This window comes from Macaca mulatta, chromosome 6 (assembly GCF_049350105.2).
Source record: "Macaca mulatta isolate MMU2019108-1 chromosome 6, T2T-MMU8v2.0, whole genome shotgun sequence".
NCBI lineage: Eukaryota > Metazoa > Chordata > Mammalia > Primates > Cercopithecidae > Macaca > Macaca mulatta.
In genome coordinates, this window is record NC_133411.1 from 108,772,387 (window position 1) to 108,796,891 (window position 24,505).

Genomic DNA, 24,505 nt, shown 5'->3' on the forward strand with positions numbered 1-24,505 from the left:
TGATACGGAATACCTGTTAACATTAGGGCATTCTGTCTGTTCAAATGGTCAGTATGAGGAATTGTGAAGAGCAATGGAACTCTTGATTCACAGCCATTCTAATCCATTTATCTTTGTTATATTTCTAAATTTCATAGCAGATAAAATTTTATTTTTTTAATTATAGTAAAAATAAAGAAGGAATATTTGGAAAACCAGTAACAGAGAACTTTATTACTTACACACATACACACACACACACACGTTTGCAACTTAATTACAGGTCACCAAAAAGAAGCTGTGAGGCAATTGAGACCATATTGCATATAAACTCTGCTAGACTGGGTTGATCAATGTTTGTTCATTTGAATGAAAGAGATGTGAGAAACAAAATCAAAAGTTAAAGTGAACTGAAACATTCTACACCTTTTATTTGGAACCTATCTTATTTGAAAATAATATAGTTAGGATCCCCAAATGTGTTACCATGTCATTATCAAATAAATTAAGTAAGCCAGAGACAAAGGAAAGATTGAAGCTATGAAGAAAATAATAACATAAGGAAACACAATAAGTTATGCAAAAATAAATAATACCAAGTATGAGATTGACATAAGAAAATCAGTTTTGCAAGAAAATAAACCTGTAAATAGCAACTTGAACTATAAAGATTTAGAATGAAAAGATATGTGAAAAAAACGGATGAATAGTATGTATAGAATGATGACATAAATGTATTTTATATGGTTGAAAGATATCATTGAGAATTATGTAAAGAAACGATTGAGGTCCTGAGTAATGATAAAAGAAACATAAGGACAGTTGATATAATTTCCCATATGTAGTATATTTTTCATGATAACATAAAATAAGATGTACCATTTCAATAGCCAGGAAAAAACAAATATTGACAACAATAATAAATAATAGTTTAATGAAGGTGTAGAGAATAAATAGAGGAAAAATATATATATATGACTTTATTAAATTTGGATTTTCAAATTCGGAGATAAACACTTTAAAAAATAGTTCTAGGAAAATAGGGTTTTAATCAGAAATAACTGTATATTTATAGGAATATGCTATTAATTAAATAATTTCAAGGTAATTTTAAAAAATTATATGTAATACTTGACATCATAAAGAGCTAAACTAAAGCAAAATATCTCATATATGTTAACACCTAAGTATTTTATGTCTAGATACAGAAAGCCTTCTCAGAATTGTACCAAAGAAATGAGTTGTTACCATACTTATGCATGTAATCTCATAAAATAAAATATCCTGCACCTGAAAACAACAAAATATCTAACATTGCTGAAAGTAATATTAAATGACATATTAGGGAAATAGTCGCAAAAAACAGTTCAAAAATAATGTCAAATTTATTGAAGTTAGAAAATCGTGATCACCACTTAAAAATGTGCAGAAAAATAAATAAAATGTTGAAATAAAAAGAAATTATATTTCTTAATTATTACAAAATTGCAAAAATAATACAATCTTACCTGATCAGGTTACAACATGCTAAAATAAGCGTGATACTCAGTGTTTAAAATAGTTTCAGAAGATCAGAAAATAATTTTTTTCTACTTAAAGTTTGGTGAAAACATAACATTTAACTCGACGAATACTTGAATTCTTGCACTTCACAATGTAGACTAACAAGCATTTATAGGCATATGCTTTCATTTTCTTCAACTTCTAATGTTTATTGTCATGTTTCCCAATAGAAAATAATATTAAATTATGCACAATGAAGGATCTCCCACATCTTATCCACCAACTATGTGGTTCTGTGTTTCACAGAAAAATATTACTTTTTAAACGTATCTTTTCTTACATATGAAATATATTATATTATATACAAGATATATATTTTAAACATTGCTTTTGTATATATTAGGAATACACAAGCAAACACATGTAGAGCATACTGGTACTATAAAGCCAAATTGAACATAAGATATTCACAAGTAGCTGGACGAGGTGATGTCTAATCAGATAAGTTCAATTTCTCATTTCAAGGAAGTAGAATAAAGTGGGAGAGAAACCTGGACAAGGAAACAGCAGACGACCCAAGTTCAGGAAATAGGCAGAGAGTGAATCACAGATAGGCATGGGCAAGGACTTCATGTCTAAAACACCAAAAGCAACGACAACAAAAGCCAAAATTGACAAATGGGATCTAATTAAACTAAAGAGCTTCTGCACAGCAAAAGAAACTACCATCAGAGTGAACAGGCAACCTACAGAATGAGAGAAACTTTTTGCAATCTACTCATCTGACAAAGGACTAATATACAGAACTTACAAAGAACTCAAACAAATTTACAAGAAAAAAACAAACAACCCCATCAAAAAGTAGGCAAAGGATATGAACAGACATTTCTGAAAAGAAGACATTCATACAGCCAACAGACACATGAAAAAATGCTCATCATCACTCGCTGTCAGAGAAATGCAAATCAAAACCAAATGAGATACCATCTCACACCAGTTAGAATGGCAATCTTTAAAAAATCAGGAAACAACAGGTGCTGGAGAGGATGTGAAGAAATAGGAACACTTTTACACTGTTGGTGAGATTGTAAACTAGTTCAACCACTGAGGAAGACAGTGTGGCAATTCCTCAAGGATCTAGAACTAGAAATACCATTTGACCCAGCCATCCCATTACTAAGTATATACCTAAAGCATTATAAATCATGCTGCTATAAAGACACATGCACACGTATGCTTATTGCAGCACTATTCACAATAGCAAAGACTTGGAATCAACCCAAATGTCCATCAGTGACAGACTGGATTAAGAAAATGTGGCACATATACACCATGGAATACTATGCAGTCATAAAAAGGGATGAGTTTGTGTCCTTTGTAGGGACATGGATGCAGCTGGAAACCATCATTCTCAGCAAACTATCCCAGGAACAGAAAACCAAATGTTCTCACTCATATGTGGGAATTGAACAATGAGCTCACTTGGACCCGGGAAAGGGAACATCACACACCAGGGCCTATTGTAGTGGTGGGGTGGAGGGATAGCATTAGGAGATATACCTAAGGTAAATGATGAGTTAATGTGTGCAGCACACCAACATGGCACAAGTATACATATGTAACAAACCTGCACGTTGTGCACACGTACCCTAGAACTTAAAGTATAATAATAATAATAATAATAATAATAATAATAAAAGAAAATGTGGTGCATATACACCATGGAATACTATGCAGTCATAAAAAAGGATGAGTTCGTGTCCTTTGTAGGGACATGGATGCAGCTGGAAATCATGATTCTCAGCAAACTGTCGCAAGAACAGAAAACCAAACACTGCATGTTCTCACTCATAGGTAGGAATTGAACAATGAGATCACTTGGACCCAGGAAGGGGAACATTACACATTGGGGCCTATTGTGGGGAGGGGGAGAGGGGAGAGATAGCATTAAGAGATATACCTAATGTAAATGATGAGTTAATGAGTGCAGCACACCAACATGGCACATGTATACATATGTAACAAACCTGCACTTTGTGCACATGTACCTGAGAACTTAAAGTATAATAATAATAATAAAAAAACCTCTTGTATCCAAAACATGTAAAACAATTGATCAGAGGTCACTAACGTTTCCATTATTTTATTTAACATATGTAAATATTTGAGTTTTTTTGGGAATGTATTTGATCCTTTGGAATTTTTTTCTGGTGTCTGATGAAAGAAAAAAGTTCCAATATACATAAATTATTTATTGTTTAGTGAGTTGTTTCTTCCTAACTTGAAACACTGTTTTTGGAGGGTGGGGGCTGGGTTCGGGGCAGAGTCTGGCTCTGTCACCCAGGCTGGAGTACAATGGAGTGAACTCGGCTCACTGCAACCTCCGCCTCCTGGGTTCAAGGGATTCGCCTGCCTCAGCCTCCCGAGTAGCTGGGATTACAGGCACCGGCCGTCATGCCTGGTTAATTTTTGTATTTTTGTATAGATGTGGTTTCGCCATGTTGGCCAGGTTCATCTTGAACTCCTGACCTCAGGTGATCCACCTGCCTCAGCATCCCAAAGTGCTGGGATTACAGGTATGAGACATCGCACGGGCCTTGAAACACTTCTTGTTTGCATCTCTCCTAATTTTACTTAAATACGGCATTTCTATATTTTCAGGATATATAACATTGAATACTGACTTTTTTTATTCCTTTATTTCCTACATTTAAAAGTGTTAAATATTTACAACCTCTCATTTTATCTAATATTTTCAATTATCTCTTGCTTGACTAATGTCTCTCCTCTAGTGAAGATCTTACATGCTCAAAAATGTTGGTCTCTTTTATTATTCGTGAATAATCTATGAGAGAAAATTAGCATTGCTTCAGACAATGCAAGAGAGTTAGTTCATACTAGAAGTGACTTCCACAGAATCCTTATGGAAATCTCAAGAACCAAGGACTATATATGTAGACAAGTGCATGATTGAAAAATAAGCCTAAATATAATAATAGAATTAAAAAATTCAAGCATTGTGTTAGCCCAATCTCATGCTGCTTAAAGAAATACCTGAGACTAGGTGATGTATAAAGAACAAAGGTTTAATTCACTCACAGTTTCACAGGACTGAGGAATCCTCAGGAAATTAACAATCATGGCGGAAGGCTCCTCTTCACAGGGCAACAGGAGAAAGAATGTGTGCAAGCAGGGGAAATGCCAGACACTTATAAAACCATCAGATCTTGTGAAAATCATTCATTATCAAAAGAACAGCATGGGGAAATCACCTTCATGATCCAATTACCTCCACCTGTTCCTGTCCTTTACACATGGGGATTATTATGATTCAAGGTGAGATTTGGGTGGGGACAGAGAGCAAAACCATATCAAGCATAAAGTTAATGAAAATATTGTTGAAATAAAAGAAGTTGCTCTAATATTTTTTTAACTCTCCTGTATTTCTTAGTTTCAAATAAAGTTAGATAGATACCATGTAACTGATTGTAGCTAAGAAGTCAAAAAAAATGATTTCTAGGCAAAGGCACTTAGAAACTCAGGTGCCTCCGCTATTCCTCTTTTCTCCTACAATGGTAATTTTGATAGATGACATAGAGGGTGTAACTCCAAATAAAGTCAAGTAACTTTTATTAGGAAAAATAAACACTTATTGTATAATGCTTGAGGTGTTGACATTTGTCTGTTTTAACAACTAGAACTAATTATAATTCTAATGTCTATTGTCCCAGGGGTAACTGAGCAATGTCATAGGATCTCCTCCACCTCCATTCCAAATTACAGACTTTATAATTTGGCATATGGTCCATTTTATCTTTTGTTCATTTTCTTTGGCTCACTTTTTAAATTTCCATTTTCTAATCTTTTTACTATTTTGTCAATTGTGAACAAAATCAATTTACTCTTCTCTCTCTAATTTTGTCTCCATTTTTGTGATGATTCTATTTTTTTCAACTATTTATTAAGTTTGGTCAAATGTTGTCAAATTCTATGTTTCTTTTTCTGTATTTGAAGGAACTTGGATAGTATATCAAGGGCCCCAGAAATACACTTTATATTAATTAATTGTTACACACATTTGTAAATTTTTCACATTTCTTTCTACAATTTTATGAGTGGTTTTTAATCATATTTTCTCAGACCATCCCAAGAATCTAATATCTGAGATAATGGACATTTTCATAGGAATATTGTTTTAAATATTATTGGTTTTTAAATATAACAAAGAGCATATATTTGTGAAAATTGAGGATTTTATTAGCCTAATAAATGATTATTATTTATTAATTTAGTGTACCTTGTTGCGTTTTCACAAAGTAACATAAAGTCATGAAATATTTCAAAATGATATTACTAAAAACAACTAAAGTTTCTGTGACACACACCATTGCTAAATATAATACTTCTAGTAGATAATAATAAATATATTAGCTCTAATATGGCAGTGAGATAGACATTTCTCCCTTTCTTTATAAGTTGTTATGCCTTTTTACCTTTTTCCTCCTCTGGTTGAATTTGCTAAGGCCTCCTGTACAATCTGAATCTAATATCAGTGACTGACTGTAGAAATACTTGCTTTGTTTCTAATAGAAGGGAAGGTAGAGTGTTCAAAATATGAGCTGTGTGTCTGATGTTAGCAGTATGTTTATACAGATATATTTTAACATATTGAAAAAGTTTTCTTTTCTTTTTAGTGTACTGAGGATTTTAGTCATGAGTACGTATTATATTTTGGCAAATACCGCCATATGCTAATGAGTTCATAATTTTTTTCCTTTATACTCTTAATGTGAATGGTACTGATTACTTTTGAAGGTTAAACCAATTCTGCATTACTGGGAAAAATTCCAGTGGGTCGTGATGGACTATCATCTTCATATATTGCTGAATTTAACAGGGTATGCTATAAATATATTTTTCTATTTATGTTCATGACAGGCATTGATTTTAGTGTACACTTAAGATTCCCTTTAAATATAAATCCTTTCTTTCTATTGGTGTATAGTATTCTTAATCCATAAAAAAAAAAAATGTTCCAAGAGTGTAAACTGAGTCCAGCAAGTCCTTTCAGCAATTGAACATTTAAGGTAGCTAATTGATAAGTAGAGCTGAAGGATGTATAGGAAGACTATGAAGAATTTTATAGTCTAAAGACTATTAAGTAAGGAAGCTTGGATGATTGGGAAGATTCAAATAGTCTACAGTATATGCAGTAGAAAATATCTGGTAACGATTTTTCATTGCTTAGGTAGTAATAATGGGTAACTCTTTTACCAATAAACATTGTTATTTTTCAACATCACTGCCTCTCTAAACCTAATATTTGCATTAATATTATATTTTTCTTTCAGTACTTAAAGTCCTGTATTGTAATGAATGGTTTCTTACTATTAGTGAAGCACAGCTTGACATCTTCCCAGCTGCTGATTAGGTTAACGTGATCTGACATAGTCACCTGATAAAGGCACACATAAATTTTCTCTGGAGCCAGAAAACGTTAAAACATGCAGCAGCACTAGAAGTAAGATACTCATTACTCCTCCCAAGAAGGAACTTACTCTCTAGGTTGGAGAAGTTGACTTACAGCCCCTAGTCATTATAATTTCAGAATCCACTGTTGGACTGAACAAAAGTTCATGTTATTTCTGAGTAGCCACCAGGCAACAACTAAGCACAGTAGTAACTAATCATGATAGGGGTAGCAGGATCTAGATTTTCCTTCCAAAAGAGAAATTCCTTTTTAGTACAGATAACCTCATTGTGTTGGTCTAGATTTTATCAGATGTGTGTCATGGCCTCTTCCTGACTAATTCTCCTTCCTCCTCTCTTACCTTAGTAAGATGATCTTGATATTTCTCATTATATTACAACAATTAAATCAGTGGGATATTTCTGCAAGAAATCAATGTAATAGAATCTAGTAATTGATCCCGAAATATGTAGACTTTTGACTAATTATAAAGTGGTAGAAAGCAGCTGTGAAAAGAATAAGCACTTAAATAAATGGTTCTGACTTCGATAGCCATAGGCTGTCATTTGGAAATGATCTATTTGTCCTCACCAAAACTCATATTGAAATTTGACCCCCAATAAGATGGTTTGTCTCTGTATTCCCATTCCAATCTCATGTCAAATTGTAATCTTCACATGTTAGGGGAGGCGCCTGTTGGGAAGTGACCAGATCATGGAGGCAGATTTCCGCCATGCTGTTCTCATGACAGTGAGTGAATTTTCATGAGATCTGATGATTTAAAAGGGTGCAGAACTTCCTCTCTTGCTCTCTTTCTCCTGCCTTGCCAAGGTAAGGATGTGCTTGCTTCCCCGTCACCTTCTGCCATGATTGTAAGTCTCCTAAGGCCTCCTAGTGATGCTTCCTGTTAAGCCTGCAGAACTGTGAGTCAATTAAACCTCTATTATTCATATATTACCCAATATCAGGTGTTATTTATAGCAGTGTGAGAACAGACTAACACAGAAAATTGGTACCAATACTGGGGCACTGCTATAAAAATACCTGTAAATGTAAAAGCAACTTTGGAACTGGGTAATGAGCAGAAGTTGGAACAGTTTGAAGGGCTCAATAGAAGACACGAGGATGTGGGAAGGTCTTCCTAGATTCTGGTTAAATGATTTTGATCAAAATGCTGGTAGTGATATGGAAAGTGAAGTCTAGGCTGAAGTGATCTCAGATGGAGATAAGGAAATATTGGGAACTAGAATAAAGGTCATTATTGCTATGCTTTATCAAAGAGATTTGCAGCATTTTGACCTTGCCCTAGAGATCTGTGGAACTTTGAACTTGAAAAAGATGATTTAGGATATCTGGCCAGACAAATTTCTAAGTATCAAAGCATTCAAGATATAACCTGGCTTTTGATTAAAAAAAAAAAAATGCAGTAATATGTATTGCATGACCTGGCTGTGTCTAAGAGAGAATGCTCATACATGTGGAAAGGAGATGGTATGAAATTGGAACATATATTTAAAGGCAGAGTATAAAAGTTTGAAAAATTTGCATCCTGACCATATGGTAGAAAACAAAACAAAACAAAACAAAACAACAACACAATATCTAGGGAGACATTCAAGCAGGCTGAATAAATTTGCCTAAGTAATGAGGAATTGAATGTTAATAGCCAAGACAATGGGGAAAATGTCTCAAGTGCATGTCAGAGACCTTTGCAAAAGCCCCTCCTATCACAGGCCTAGAAGCCTAGGAGGAAAAAATGGTTTTGTGGGCCACTCCCAGGATCCCAATGCTCTGTACAGTCTCAGAACACGGCACCTTGCATCCCAGCCACTCCAGCTCCAGCCATGGCTAAAAGGGACCAAGGCATAACTTGAGCCATTGCTTCAGAAGGTACAAGTCCCAAGCTTTGGCAACTTTGACATTGTGTAGGGCGTGTGGGTACACAAAAGGCAAGAGTTGAGGTTTAGGAACCTCTGACTGCATTTCAAGGATGTATGGAAATGCCTAAATGTCCAGGCAGAAGCCTGCTGTAGGGGAGGAGCCCTCAAGGAGAACATCTACTAGGCAAATACGGAGGGGAAATGTGGAGTCAGAGCCCCCACACAAAGTCACCACTGAGGAACTGCTTAATGAATCTGTGAGAAGAGGACCACTATCTTCCAGAACCCAGAATTGTAGATCCACTGATAGATTGCACCATGCACCTGGAAAAGCCACAGGTACTCAATGCCAGCCCATGAAAGCAGCCGGGAATGGGGGTCTAACCTGCACAACCACAGGGGCAGAGCTTCCCAAGGCTGTGGGAGCCCACCACTTGCATCATTGTGCCCTGGATGTGAGGGAAGGAGTCAAAGGAGATTATTTCAGAGCATTAAGACTTAACGAATGCACCACTGGGTTTTGAACTTGTGTGGTCCCTGCAACTGCTTTGTTTTGGCCAATTTATTCCTTTTGTAAAAGGAGCATTTATCTAATGCCTATACCCCCATTGTATCTAGGAAGTAGGTAACTTGCTTTTGATTTTACAGACTCACAGGCAGAAGGGACTTGCATTGTGTCAGGTGCGACTTTGGACTTGGACTTCTGAGTTAATGCTAGAATGAGTTAAGATTTGGAACATGATATTTGGGAGGTGCCAGAGGCAGAATAATATAGTTTGGCTCTGTGTTCTCATCCAAATTTCATTTAGAATTGTAATCCTCACGTATCAGGGGAAGAGCCTGGTCAGAGGTGATTGGATCATGGGTTTTCATAATAATGAGATCTTTCATGAGATCTGATGGTTTAAAAGTTTTCTGAGGCTTCTCTGTCATACTTCCTGTTAAGTGTGCAGTAACTTGAGTCAAGTAAACCTCTTTTCTTTATAAATTACCCTGTTTCAGGTAGTTCTTTATAGTAGGTAGTGTGAGAAAAGACTAATACACCCAACATTGCAAATGTTGGGAGATGGGGCTCAGTGAGAGGAGTTTAAGTTATGGGAGAAGATCCCTCATGAATGGTTTGGTGTTGTTCTTGCAGCAGTGAGATCTCACTCTCAAGAGACTGATTTTTACAGAAATAAATTATTTCCTGCCAGAGGTGGTTTTTGTAAAGCCAGCAGTACTCTTCATACATGTCCACTTTCTCTTTGAATCTTTCCATTACATTATGATTGTGATGCAGCATAAGAGCTTTTACCAGAAGCCAGAGCCATGCCCTTAGACTTCTCAGCCTGCAGTACTGTCACCTCAATAAACTGCCTTTCTTTATGAACAAACATTATATGATAGCAACACAAAATAGACAAAAACACCATATAAAAGAACAACAAATGGGTGCTGACTTTGTTATTACACCTTACATGTTTTTTGTTTAATTTGGACTATAGATACACATGTTAATTTTAAAATATGTGAGTTCTCTAGAAGAAAACATAAAAAGAATATTTTCAAAACTTGGGGATAAAACATATTTCACTAAGGCAAAGCAGTGTATCAGTGAGAAATAGTCACAGCTGATGGAAATATAAAATGACATAAAGACTGGGAAATTCTTGGCAGGATTAATAAAAATTCTCATACCCTATGACTAACATTTTTATTCTTGAGAATATATTCATTAACATGTACTTCAATATTCACAATAGCCAAAAATGAAAACAAATAAAATGCCCATGAACTATAAAATGAATAGTGTTATATTTATATTATATAATTCAATACTATACAAAATTATTTTAAAAATAAGAAATGGCTTCTATACTAAAACTCACAAATCTACCAACAATATCTGATTAATTATGCAATATAGTTAACATTATATAATGTCAAATTTGGCAGGATTACTCTATGGAAATTAAAGTAACACGAAACTCAGGGTTTTGGTTTGCCTTTAGGAGTGATGAGTAGTGAATGCAGGGTACGAATTGGGCTTTTGGGTTGCACATAATATTTTATTTTAACTTGTTTGGGGATTCACAGATTTGTTGCTCTGAAAATCAAGAGTAGTACACTACCAGAAAGTAATGTACCTTTCAGAATGTGTGTTATGTATCAACTTAAAAATTTTCATGCACACACACACACACAGAGAAAAAAAACAAAAACAAAAAAACTCTCTTTTAAAAAAGACAGGGCCAGGCATGGTGACTCATACCTGTAATCCTGGCACTTCAGGAGACTGAGGTGTGTGGATGGCTCGAGCCTAGGAGTTTAAGACTAGCCTGGAAGTAATAGTGAGACCCTATATCTGGAAAAAAAAAATGAATTAACACAATTACCTGTGTATGGTGGTGTGTGCCTCTAGTCTCAGCTATTCCAGAGGATTAGGTGGGAGGATTGCTCGAGCCTGGGAGAAAAAGGTTTTTCTGATCATACCATGTGATCATGTCACTGCACTTCAGCCTGGGTGCCTGAGAGCAATTTTATCTCCAAAGAAAGCAAAGGAAAATCAAGAGTGAAAATGCAGGATATTTAAATAATTTTTTGTCAATAGTTACAAGAGGTATTAAAAGTTGTAGTTAGGAAAATACAAATTCAAATTTATTACAGAAATAATAATATGAAATAAATTATTTAAGCATTCAATGCAGCAAGCTTAGGAAATACTAAAGCCAAGGAAACTAAAAATTTACATTACAAAGCTAAAATGAACAACTGGATTAAAAAATGGGCAAACGATCAAATAGCTAATCAAATAAGATATACGGATGACAAATAAGCATATGAAAAGATGATCAACACCACACCACATGTCATTATTGAATTGCAAGTTAGCACAACAGTGAAAACCACTGCACAACTACTAAAATGGTCAAATTCCAAAACACTGACGATAGCACTTAATTGCTATGGGAATGCAAAATGGTAAAACTACTTTGCAAGACAGTTCCAGTTTCTTACAAAACGGAACAAATATTCTCTGACTATATGATCCACGGAATCATACCCCATTGTATTTACTAAAATGCGTTGAAAATTTATGTCCACACAAAAGCCTGAACATGATGTTTATAGTAACTTTATTCATAATTGCCAAAACTTGGAACCAACCAAGATGTTCTTTAGTAGGTGAATGCATAAATAAACTGTAGAACATCCAGACAATGGACACTAAAAATATGAGTTACTAAGCAATGAAAAGGAATGGAGGAAACTTACATGCATATTACTAAGGAAAATAAGTCATTTTAAAAATCCGTAAACTGCATGATTCCAACTACATGGCAAAAAGTACAAAGAAAATAAAACATTCAGTGGTTGCTCAGGGGGAAGGGAGAGAGGACTCTCATAGGAGCAGAGAGGATTTTTAAGGCAGTGAAAACTGTTCTGAATGATACTACAATGCTGGATAAATGTCATTATACATTTGTCAAAACCTATGGAATATAAAATGCTGCTGGTGAACTGTAATGTGAACTACTGACTCTGGATGATAATAATGTGTTAGTATATTAGATTCATTGATTTTAACAAATGTATTATTCTAGTATAGGATGCTGAGAGTTGGATACGCTAAAGTGGGGAAAAAAGGGTATAGGGGAAATCTGTATTTTTTGCTCAATATTTATGTAAACCTACAACTTCTAAAAATAAAATTAAAAATACACGTACACACAAAACCTCAACCGTAAAGAAATCATATACAGAGAAGAATAAAAAATATTTCCAATTACTATACCAAATATTTAGGTCAAAAGAGATTTTCAATGTATTTTTTTAAATGTTTCTAACAAGAGGTATCACAAAACATTCTACCATTTTTTAACCTAGTTTGCAAAAGACTGATAAGACTGACATTAAAAACTCTTAAATAATATAGTATTTTAAAAGACTAGGATCCATTTTTAGTGTTATAAAATATTTATTACAAAGCAATAGTAAACATGTTACATAGTGATGAAACAATAAAAATCCTTCCAACAAAATTAGAGGACCAGAAATTTCATTATGTTACATTTTTCCAGAAAAGCCAGTCAAAGCAACACATAGTCAAAGAACTACAAATAATTAATATAAATAAGAAAATTTTCAGTATTTTCAGATAATAGCAAGGTATACTGAGAAACCCAAGAAAATCTAAAAACTTTTTTAGAAATAGTAAAAGATTAGGTAAAAATGAATAACATTTTCAGTAAGAATACAAATTAAGATATACTCGAGAAAAAAGTTGTCATGAACAATAGGAAAACCATATTAAATCTCTACTGTAATCTAAATATTTTAGATACAGGAGCAGATAACAACCTGGGGAAATGTCCTTTACTTTTCAAGTATGACCTTAACCTTACACAAATCTTCCCCTGACTTTCTTATAGTTAGTGATATGACCTTCCAGCGTCTCACCCCACAACCTGGAGGCCAATTATATTTCTACAAGGTTGTCCACAAAAACCCAAAAGTACTGGGTTTGGAGAGCTTCCATATGACTGAACATGTGGAGGTTCCTAGAGGGTGACATTCCCAGGGAGTTCATAGAAGCGTATGCCTCTTCCCCCATATCTTGCCCTATGTGTCTCTCCATTTGTGATATCCTTTGTAATAAACCTGTAAATGTAAGTGTTTTCCTGAATTCTGTGAGCCGTTCCAGCTAATTAATTAAACCCAAAGAGGGGATCATGGAAACCTCAACTTGAAGCTTAGGTCAGAAGTCCTGGAGACCCAGAATTGTGCCTGGTATGGGGGGTAGGCCGTCTTGTGGATTGAGCCATCAACCTGAGACATCTGACACTATCTCCAGGTAGATAGTGTCAGAAAAAACTACAGAACACCCAGCTGGTGTCCACTGAAGAACTGATTGCTCACTTGGTGGTGGGAAGAAACTGCTCCCACATTTGGTCACAGAGTCTTCTGTGTTGATTGTTGTGTTGGTGTGAGAGCAGAGGAAACATGGTTACAGTGTGTATTTGTCTGTTCTCATGCTGCTATAAAGAACTGCCGAGACTGAGTAATTTACAAAAGAAAATTTTAATTGACTCAGAGTTCAGCATGGGTGGGTAGCCTTCAGGAAAATTATAATCATGGTAGAATGGGAGGCAAATATGTCCTTCACATGGTAGCAGGACAGACAAGTGCCAAGCAAAGGGGGACAAGCCCCTTATAAAACTACCAGATCTCATGAGAACTCGCTCACTTTCATGAGAACAGCATGAGGATATCCGCCCCTATGATTCAATTACCAACCACTAGGTCCCTTACACAACACGTGAGAATTATCAGAACTACAATTCAAGATGAGATTTTGGTGGGGACATAGCCAAACCATATCACAGTGTTTTCTCCAAACACCCACGAATTGAAAAAATAAGCTGGTTAAAATTAAGGGCACCAATTTTTTCTTTACTTATATATCTATACCCTAAGCCATCTAAATATTATAATTACATTGATGTTTTTAAATGGTGTTTGCATTGTTTCATCATCTTCTTCTAAGATAACATTGTAATAAAACTTATTCAACATAAAATGTCATAAATGTATGCACAGTGATGCGTCCTTCTACAGAAAAATCATGCGATTCAAATGTTATTCCTTCCCATTTCACTCTTATTTAATAAGAGTGTTAAGTAGAAATTTGAGTGAGGAAATTTAATTATAATTTTTGTTTATTGCACTATATATCACCCTGGAGCAAGAGTTCCACAGAGGATATACCCATCTGGAGAGACAGTATATTTTTGTCCTGTGGTGCAGGAACAAACTACTACAAACATGGAGGTTTAAAACAATAAAAATACATTTATTCTTTCATAGTTCTGGAGACCAGAAGTCCAACATCAGTGTTGGCAGGCTCCAAGAGAGATTGAATTCCCTGCTTCTTCCAGCTTCTGGGGCTGGCAGCATTCCTTGACTTGAGCCCACATCAGTGCAACCTCTGTCTCCATCTTCCTATCATCCTCTATTCTTTTGGCAGTTACTCTAGAAACTCTCTTCTGTTCTCTTATAAGGATGCATTTGATTCATTTAGGGCTCACATGATAATTCGAGATAAACTCCTCCTCTCAGGATCCTTAATTTAATCACATCTTTTGACATATAAGCTACAATCAGAGGTTCCAGGATTTGATGTGACTACCTTTGGGGTGAGGGAAGGTGAGAGGGCAGCTATTTTTTAGCTTATAACAAAGGGAAATAGGAAATTGGCCTTTCTGTCATATAGTATGAGGGCCATTAGGAGTGATTCCTTTTGCTGGACTCTTTCCTACTTTGAAGTGGTCTTATTTAGCATCTACTGGGATGTAGGGGCAGGGAATTTGGAGGAGACTTGTAAGGAGTTCCTACAGAAGTTATACAGAATCCTATTTTCTGACTCTCTCTCCTCCAAAACTTCCCTGTCTGTTAGTCAGTTTCTTAGATTCATTTTCCTGATTTCTTAGAATCATCCTCCTGGTTCTTCTTACCAGAAAATTGGTAGTGTTTTTATTTATTTATTTATTTTTATTTATTTATTTTTATTTTTTGAGATGGTGTCTCGCTGTGTCTCCCAGGCTGGAGTGCCGTCGCGCCATCTTGGCTCACTGCAAGCTCCGCCTCCCGGGTTTACGCCATTCTCCTGCCTCAGCCTCCCAAGTAGCTGGGACTACAGGCGCCCGCCACCTCGCCCGGCTAGTTTTTTGTATTTTTAGTAGAGACGGGGTTTCACCATGTTAGCCAGGATAGTCTCGATCTCTTGACCTTGTGATCCACCCGCCTCGGCCTCCCAAAGTGCTGGGATTACAGGCTGAGCCACCGCGCCCGGCCCGGTAGTGTTTTTAAATCATACATTTAGTTGTCCATGTAGTCATCCTGTAACTGCTGCCCAAGAAAAGCAAAAAGCTGGAAAAGAAGGGAGGAATGAAGGAAGGTAGGAAAAAGGCAAAGAAGAAAGGAAGAGAGGGAGAGGGGAAGGAGGGAAGGAGAGAGAGAAGTGTGAGGAGGGAGGGAGAGAAGGAGAGGGGAAGAAAGAAACATAAAGAAATTCACCTCCATTCTACTGAGTTCTCCAAGTTTCCATTTTCTTACATTGTGTTCCTGTTTATGTTTACTCTTCAAAATCTTCAGGTAGTTATTTTGTTTCATAGCATTCTTCGTTTAGAATTATCTGTTATAGAGTTAGTCTTCAGAAGGCTCACATTGCCCACTAGGTGTGGAAATAACTCATCTGGGTATTTTAATTTATCTTTGATACATATTCAAATACTCTAACGGCTGATGTGTGCTGTCTATATAGTCTCCTTCTGGGAAACAGTGGTCCCATATATTCTGTATAGAAAATCTAAAATAGTGCAAAAGTATTCAAATGAATCAAAGGATTAATAGAATTATTTTTGCAAACTTCAGTTAAATACACCAATGTTCCTAGATACTGATTTTTGGAGGAAATATCAACATGGATATGATTGAAAAAACAAAGATATTTCCATCTACCTACAGGTCAAGTAAACATGAAAGGAGTAAAAGCAAATCTCATGTTATAGAAGAAGGTTAATAACAACCATTAGAAGATTACTTTCAGAAAAAACATTCCAGTTTTAAGATCTTAGACAAATAGCTCCTTTAAGTGGTCATATTTAAACATTCAAGTTATTTATAACTCTCAAGTGATGTTTGAGTCAATTTCTCAAGGTAACTTTGTCCCCAATATTTTAATCAAATTATATCTGTTTATTTTTCTTATTGGCTTGCTTATAATTTGCCTCATATTGCACAAATGAATTTGAATAAAATGTTATGGGTTTATTTAATCATAATTTTTATATAAAATAACACTCATATCTGGATATCAGAATATAGAATAAAAATCATATAGATATAGTTATAAAATCTGAAACAATTGTTAGAATTTTCTTCTTATTCTTAGACTTATCAAATCTAAGGCTACATCTGGTGAAGACAACATAACTACACAATTTTGGACATTTACATTTTAATAGAATTTTTACAACTTGTTTTTATGAAAAGTATGTGAAGTTTAATACAAACAAAATTCCATTGTTGACTGATAAATGATTCTAAAGCTTAACTAAATAAAACTGCAGAGATCTAAAAATCTAGTTTAATCAATGATCTTCCATCACATTCTATATATCTTACTATTCTACCAAAATCAGTTAAAAGTAACATCAATTACAAATACGTTAACATTTTTTCCTCTTCAACAGTGTTACTTTCTGTCACATTAAACATTCAAAATAGTATTTTCTTTACATGTGTTGATTGCAGTTAGTATGGGCTGTTTACGGGTAGTCAGTGAATTCCAACTAATGTCTCTCATGTCAGAATATACTTGCTTTTTAAAGCATATGAAATTGTTTGAGTATTGTGAGTACATTGCGTATGCTTTGCAAATATTTGCTTGAGGAAAACTAATCTTTGGATTAAAACAGGGACTCAAATTTATAGTATTAAGAGAAAACTATAGTTTAGAAAGTATAAAATAATTTTGACTACCTTTTATTATTAAGTAAATAATAAAAATTAAGGGCAATAATTTTTCTTATAGTGAAGTATCACTTTAAATCAGCTTTATCAAAGAAATGTCCCTGAGTTTTTCCATGAGTTCCTTGATGTGAGTCTCTGCCTCCTCTCATATTAAAAAAATCAACACAACTATATGACAAATTGGAATGGTATCCTTCTTTCCAATCAGTGGATTTATGTCCAGTTATTCCAATTTCTTAGAGAACTACCCTCTATGTGTTTATGAATTACATTATTTCAAGCAACAATTACTAATTTGAGATTAATATAGTATTGAATACAAAAACTGCTAGTATGTTGAAAATTTATTGGAGGGCATCTTGCAATAAAACCAAATTCCAGCAAGTTACGACTTTAAAATATAAATGTAAAAGGAGACTCTTCTTTAATTTTCTTAGAGAAGATTAAATTTATTTTCAAATTTTCATTTAAAAGAAATATTTACTCATATTTAAAATAAATCCAAATTTAATTAATAATTTTTTAAAATGGTATTTTTAAGGACATAATTTTTCTTGACCCCTATCTTCTATGACAAAATGTAAGCAATATTATTAACAAGTTTATTTAAAATCTTATACAGTACTATCCCCTTTTCCTGAGTTTGACTTCCCATGATTTCAGTTACCTGAGATCAATAAAAGTCTGGAAATACTAAACGGAAATTTCAAAAAATCAATAATTCATAAGTTTTAAATTGCGCACCATTCTAAGTAACATCATGAAATCTCACTTTGTCCTGCTCTATCCTGCAGTGGATGTGAATCATTCCTTTATCTACCATATGCACGCTGTAGAACTGTTAGTTACCTGGAAGCCATCTTGGTTATCAGATCAAAGAAACTTAGTATACATAGAGTTCGGTACTGTTTAGTCAAAGTTTCAGGCATCCACTGAAGGTCTTGGTATGTATCCCCTATGGTTAAGGGGGACTACTGTAAAAGCGTTTTTACGTGAATTAACATTTGTATTTTCTCTATATCTTTTAAATATTGTGGAAAAAATAAAATTTGTTTCCTCTATTATGAATGCTCATTGAATAGCATCTAACTTATAAGGAAACTGACCTTTACTTCAATCAGAAGAAAAGAAATTTTCATAATCTGTGGTCACACAAATTGTGTACAAGATAAGTCTTTATTTATAAGTGGTACACTTAGAAAATAAGTCACATCAATTAATCAAAGATTTCTATGTACATAGAAAATATATCCCTTACTCTATGTAGAGGACATAACTGAAGTGAATCCCAGTGAGTCTCAGCATTCCATAATATTCCCTCAAGTTTAGACATTATCTGTTATTTGCTTCTAGAAGCCTATAAATATGGTAGAAGTCATGGGATAGTCAAGTCCTTGATTAAGCTACATTCCATAAGACTCCATCTTAACCTATCGGGGGAGGGATTCTCCTGTTGTCCTTGAACAAGCAAGGTGCTACCTATTCCTTTAATAGTGCATTATGAGCCGGCCCAACATGGTGAAACCCCTACTAAAAATACAAATTAAAAAAAAAAAAATCAAAATCACATTAGCCAGCATGGTAGCATGTGCCTATAGTCCCAGCTATTCGGGAGACTGAGGCACATGGCTTGAACCTGGGAGGTGGAGGTTGCAGTGAGCTGAGATCATGCCACTGCACCCCAGCCTTGGCGACAGAGCGAGACACTGTCTCATAAACACACAAAATAGCATTATGGAAGGACGTGCTAGATTAATGATTACTAAAAGCTCTACATAAAAAATGCTGAAGAATGAATTTGCTAATGAGGAGATTTTATTTATTTATTTTTTTAATGGAGTCTTGCTCTGTCGCCCAGCCTGGAGTGCAGTGGCGCCATCTCCGCTCACTGCAAGCTCTGCTTCCGATTTCACGCCATTCTCCTGCTTCAGTCTCACGAGTAGCTGGAACTACAGGCGCCTGCCACCACGCCAGTCTAATTTTTTTGTGATTTTAGTAGAGACGGGATTTCACCGTGTTAGCCAGGATGGTCTCCATCTCCTGACCTTGTGATCCCACCCAAAGTGCTGGGATTAGAAGCGTGAGCCACCGCACCCAGCCGAGGAGCATCTTAATAAGATAAGAAGGATGTTTTTGCTTTCCCTTGCAAAGGTCACTTGTGCTTTAACACTTCACAAAATGAGGTTCAAAAACAAAGTTGTAGTTTTGTCAAGAGATTTACTGTTCACCAAGAAACAATACAATTATTTATTAGTATAAATTATCACAATTAATTCTTATGTGAAAATGAGATACACCTGAGCATATTTTGACAAAAGAGATTTAAAACGTATATCACAGAGGTTTATTACTTCATTGTTTTGTAAAAATTTTGCTTTCTACTTTTTACCTGGAAGAGAAAATATGTTAGCTGTGTAATAATTTATAATCAATGTTATATTTATTATTTTGATTAAGGCATTTTGATGTCCTCAAATATTTTATTTGTTTTTATTAGTGGATATTTCATGAAAGGAAATTTAAAATTTAGGTTCAAGATTTTTGCTGATGTAAAATTTAAAAATAATGAATGTTGTTCTGTCTAGTAAAATATTACCGTGCTCACTAGAAATAACACAAGTTGTTATATGATACTATAATGCAAAATGTTATCATCCTAGTAAGACTATTATTCTTTGTACAATGTAGTAAAAGCAAGATTTACATAAAGTTTCAACTATTTCCATTTTAATAAAAATCCTGTTGACTTGCTTAATTTGCCAAGGCAGAAGGTAAATTTTTTGACATTTAAAGAACTTTCCTGGCAACATGTTTTCTAATGCATTATACTCTGCCAATTATGATCATTCCAGGTCATTAGATGCTGTCTGGAAATAAAAGGAATGAAGCAGAAATACTCCCTACTGATACATTATTTTTGGAGGATTGACATTACACAATTAGCAAATGTTATGAAATGTCTTTAAGTATCATTAGTGAAGAAGAATGGAAAACTGTTTAATGGTTACCCCTCTCTGTGCTTTAAATGGGTTGATAGTGCATGAAGCCATTTAAAGATATAAAATAAAAAAAGACAGGCAAGACCATCTGTTCTATATATTCATTATCCTATACATTTTACTTTGCATAATTTTTCATTAAGAAATAATTCATTGAACTGAAACCATGGTCATGAAAGAAGGGGAAATGCATACACATACCCCTAATTAACACCATATTTTTAATAACATTTTGAAAATTTTTATGTTAAGATTAAAATTTACAGCTCTTATTTCATGTTATTGTATCCCCAAAATATTTTCATTAGAAAATCTGATTTATAATATAATGTAGGTTTTTACAATGCAAATGATAGTGTGCTATTATTATATCTTTGTCTTTAAAAAGTTGTCTTCAAAAATTTATAATTTTATCTAAAAAGTTGTTAAAAGAATATTCATATAATAGCTCATTTTTTGTCATTAACAAATCATCTCATAGATTAAACAAGTTGAAGATGATTACAGTATTTACAAACCAATATTTATATGCCTGTACATCAAAGCTATTGTAGATCTTTTCCATATGCTTATAGTGAGAAGGAAAGGTATGAGAGTGGAGTTTGGGCAATAGACATGAAACATTAAATATCCATGCACTACAAAGCAGTAGATTCAGGTTATGGAGTTGGCCAATGAAAGCTTACAGTAAATGAGAAAGATGTGCTACATAATTCATCTGCCCCACATACGGATATTTTATAATTTATGAAATATAAGTGCCATACTCTTCCAAAAAGTAATTAGCAACTGTTCTAGAGGACTTAAAATATATATATATATTTTTTTTTTTTTGAGACGGAGTCTCGCTGTGTCACCCAGGCTGGAGTGCAGTGGCGCGATCTCGGCTCACTGCAAGCTCCGCATCCCGGGTTTACGCCATTCTCCTGCCTCAGCCTCCAAGTAGCTGGGACTACAGGCGCCCGCCACCACGCCCGGCTAGTTTTTTGTATTTTTTTAGTAGAGACGGGGTTTCACCATGTTAGCCAGGATGGTCTCGATCTCCTGACTTCGTGATCCACCCGCCTCGGCCTCCCAAAGTACTGGGATTACAGGCTTGAGCCACCGCGCCCGGCCGAGGACTTAAAATATTTTAAAAGTACATGCAAACCAAAAAAACTAACAAAACTGTCCTGCCAGCTACTGTTTATCTCTGTTTAGAATTGTTGTAATATGTCAAGACTTGTTACATATTGCAGCTTCCAACAATTACATAGTACCAACAAAGTACATGGCACCTTTTCATAAATATTATTAAATAAAAACAAACATGGAAAAAATAGAATGTATAAAACACTCTTAGAAGTATCTATATAACTCTCGAGTATTGTAATAAATATTTTAAGGTTGGAAATGCAAAAACAGAAACCACTACAAACTTCAAGAAAGCAGTCTCAAGAATGGCTCCTGAGGCTGGACACAAAACTGCACTCTAGCCTGGCCAAGAGAGTGAAATCCTGTCTCAAAACAAAGGCAAAAACAAAAACAAAGCAAAACAAAATGAACAAGAGAATATCCCATGAAGTTGATAGTTGCAATAATCAAAATTTTGAAACTGAATAACATATAGGGCAATAATTTTTACTGAGAATGAGACTCTTACTATTCCAATTTTAAGCCATTTACCCCTCTCCCAGTAGAGCAGCAGGTTTGGAGGAGGAAAAGAAGATAAAACTCTGGAGGACACAGGGGGCGGAGCAAGATGGCTGAATAGGAACAGCTCCAGTCTCCAACTCCCAGCGCGAGCGACACAGAAGACCGGTGATTTCTGCATTTTCAACTGAGCCTCTGCTGCTGATACCCAGGCAAACAGGGTCTGGAGTGGACCTCAAGCAATCTCCAACAGACCTACAGCTGAGGGTCCTGACTGTTAGAAGGAAAACTATCAAACAGGAAGGACACCTACACCAAAACCCCATCAGTACATCACCATCATCAAAGACCAGAGGCAGATAAAACCACAAAGATGGGGAAAAAGCAGGGCAGAAAAGCTGGAAATTCAAAAAATAAGAGCGCATCTCCCCCGGCAAAGGAGCGCAGCTCATGGCCAGCAACGGATCAAAGCTGGACGGAGAATGACTTTGACGAGATGAGAGAAGAAGGCTTCAGTCCATCAAATTTCTCAGAGCTAAAGGAGGAATTACGTACCCAGCGCAAAGAAACTAAAAATCTTGAAAAAAAAGTGGAAGAATTGATGGCTAGAGTAATTAATGCAGAGAAGGTCCTAAACGAAATGAAAGAGATGAAAACCATGACACGAGAAATACGTGACAAATGCGCAAGCTTCAGTAACCGACTCGATCAACTGGAAGAAAGAGTATCTGCGATTGAGGATCAAATGAATGAAATGAAGCGAGAAGAGAAACCAAAAGAAAAAAGAAGAAAAAGAAATGAACAAAGCCTGCAAGAAGTATGGGATTATGTAAAAAGACCAAATCTACGTCTGATTGGGGTGCCTGAAAGTGAGGGGGAAAATGGAACCAAGTTGGAAAACACTCTTCAGGATATCATCCAGGAGAACTTCCCCAACCTAGTAGGGCAGGCCAACATTCAAATCCAGGAAATACAGAGAACGCCACAAAGATACTCCTCGAGAAGAGCAACTCCAAGACACATAATTGCCAGATTCACCAAAGTTGAAATGAAGGAAAAAATCTTAAGGGCAGCCAGAGAGAAAGGTCGGGTTACCCACAAAGGGAAGCCCATCAGACTAACAGCAGATCTCTCGGCAGAAACTCTCCAAGCCAGAAGAGAGTGGGGGCCAATATTCAACATTCTTAAAGAAAAGAATTTTCAACCCAGAATTTCATATCCAGCCAAACTAAGTTTCATAAGTGAAGGAGAAATAAAATCCTTTACAGATAAGCAAATGCTTAGAGATTTTGTCACCACCAGGCCTGCCTTACAAGAGACCCTGAAGGAAGCACTAAACATGGAAAGGAACAACCGGTACCAGCCATTGCAAAAACATGCCAAAATGTAAAGACCATCGAGGCTAGGAAGAAACTGCATCAACTAACGAGCAAAATAACCAGATAATACCATAATGGCAGGATCAAGTTCACACATAACAATCTTAACCTTAAATGTAAATGGACTAAATGCTCCAATTAAGAGACACACACTGGCAAACTGGATAAAGAGTCAAGACCCATCAGTCTGCTGTATTCAGGAGACCCATCTCACAAGCAGAGACATACATAGGCTCAAAATAAAGGGATGGAGGAAGATTTACCAAGCAAATGGAGAACAAAAAAAAGCGGGGGTTGCAATACTAGTCTCTGATAAAACAGACTTTAAACCATCAAAGATCAAAAGAGACAAAGAAGGCCATTACATAATGGTAAAGGGATCAATTCAACAGGAAGAGCTAACTATCCTAAATATATATGCACCCAATACAGGAGCACCCAGATTCATAAAGCAAGTCCTTAGAGACTTACAAAGAGACTTAGACTCCCAAACATTAATAATGGGAGACTTCAACACTCCACTGTCAACATTAGACAGATCAACGAGACAGAAAGTTAACAAGGATATCCAGGAATTGAACTCATCTCTGCAGCAAGCAGACCTAATAGACATCTATAGAACTCTCCACCCCAAATCAACAGAATATACATTCTTCTCAGCACCACATCGTACTTACTCCAAAATCGACCACATAATTGGAAGTAAAGCACTCCTCAGCAAATGTACAAGAACAGAAATTATAACAAACTGTCTCTCAGACCACAGTGCAATCAAACTAGAACTCAGGACTAAGAAACTGAATCAAAACCGCTCAACTACATGGAAACTGAACAACCTGCTCCTGAATGACTACTGGGTACATAACGAAATGAAGGCAGAAATAAAGATGTTCTTTGAAACCAATGAGAACAAAGATACAACATACCAGAATCTCTGGGACACATTTAAAGCAGTGTGTAGAGGGAAATTTATAGCACTAAATGCCCACAAGAGAAAGCAGGAAAGATCTAAAATTGACACTCTAACATCGCAATTAAAAGAACTAGAGAAGCAAGAGCAAACACATTCGAAAGCTAGCAGAAGGCAAGAAATAACTAAGATCAGAGCAGAACTGAAGGAGATAGAGACACAAAAAACTCTCCAAA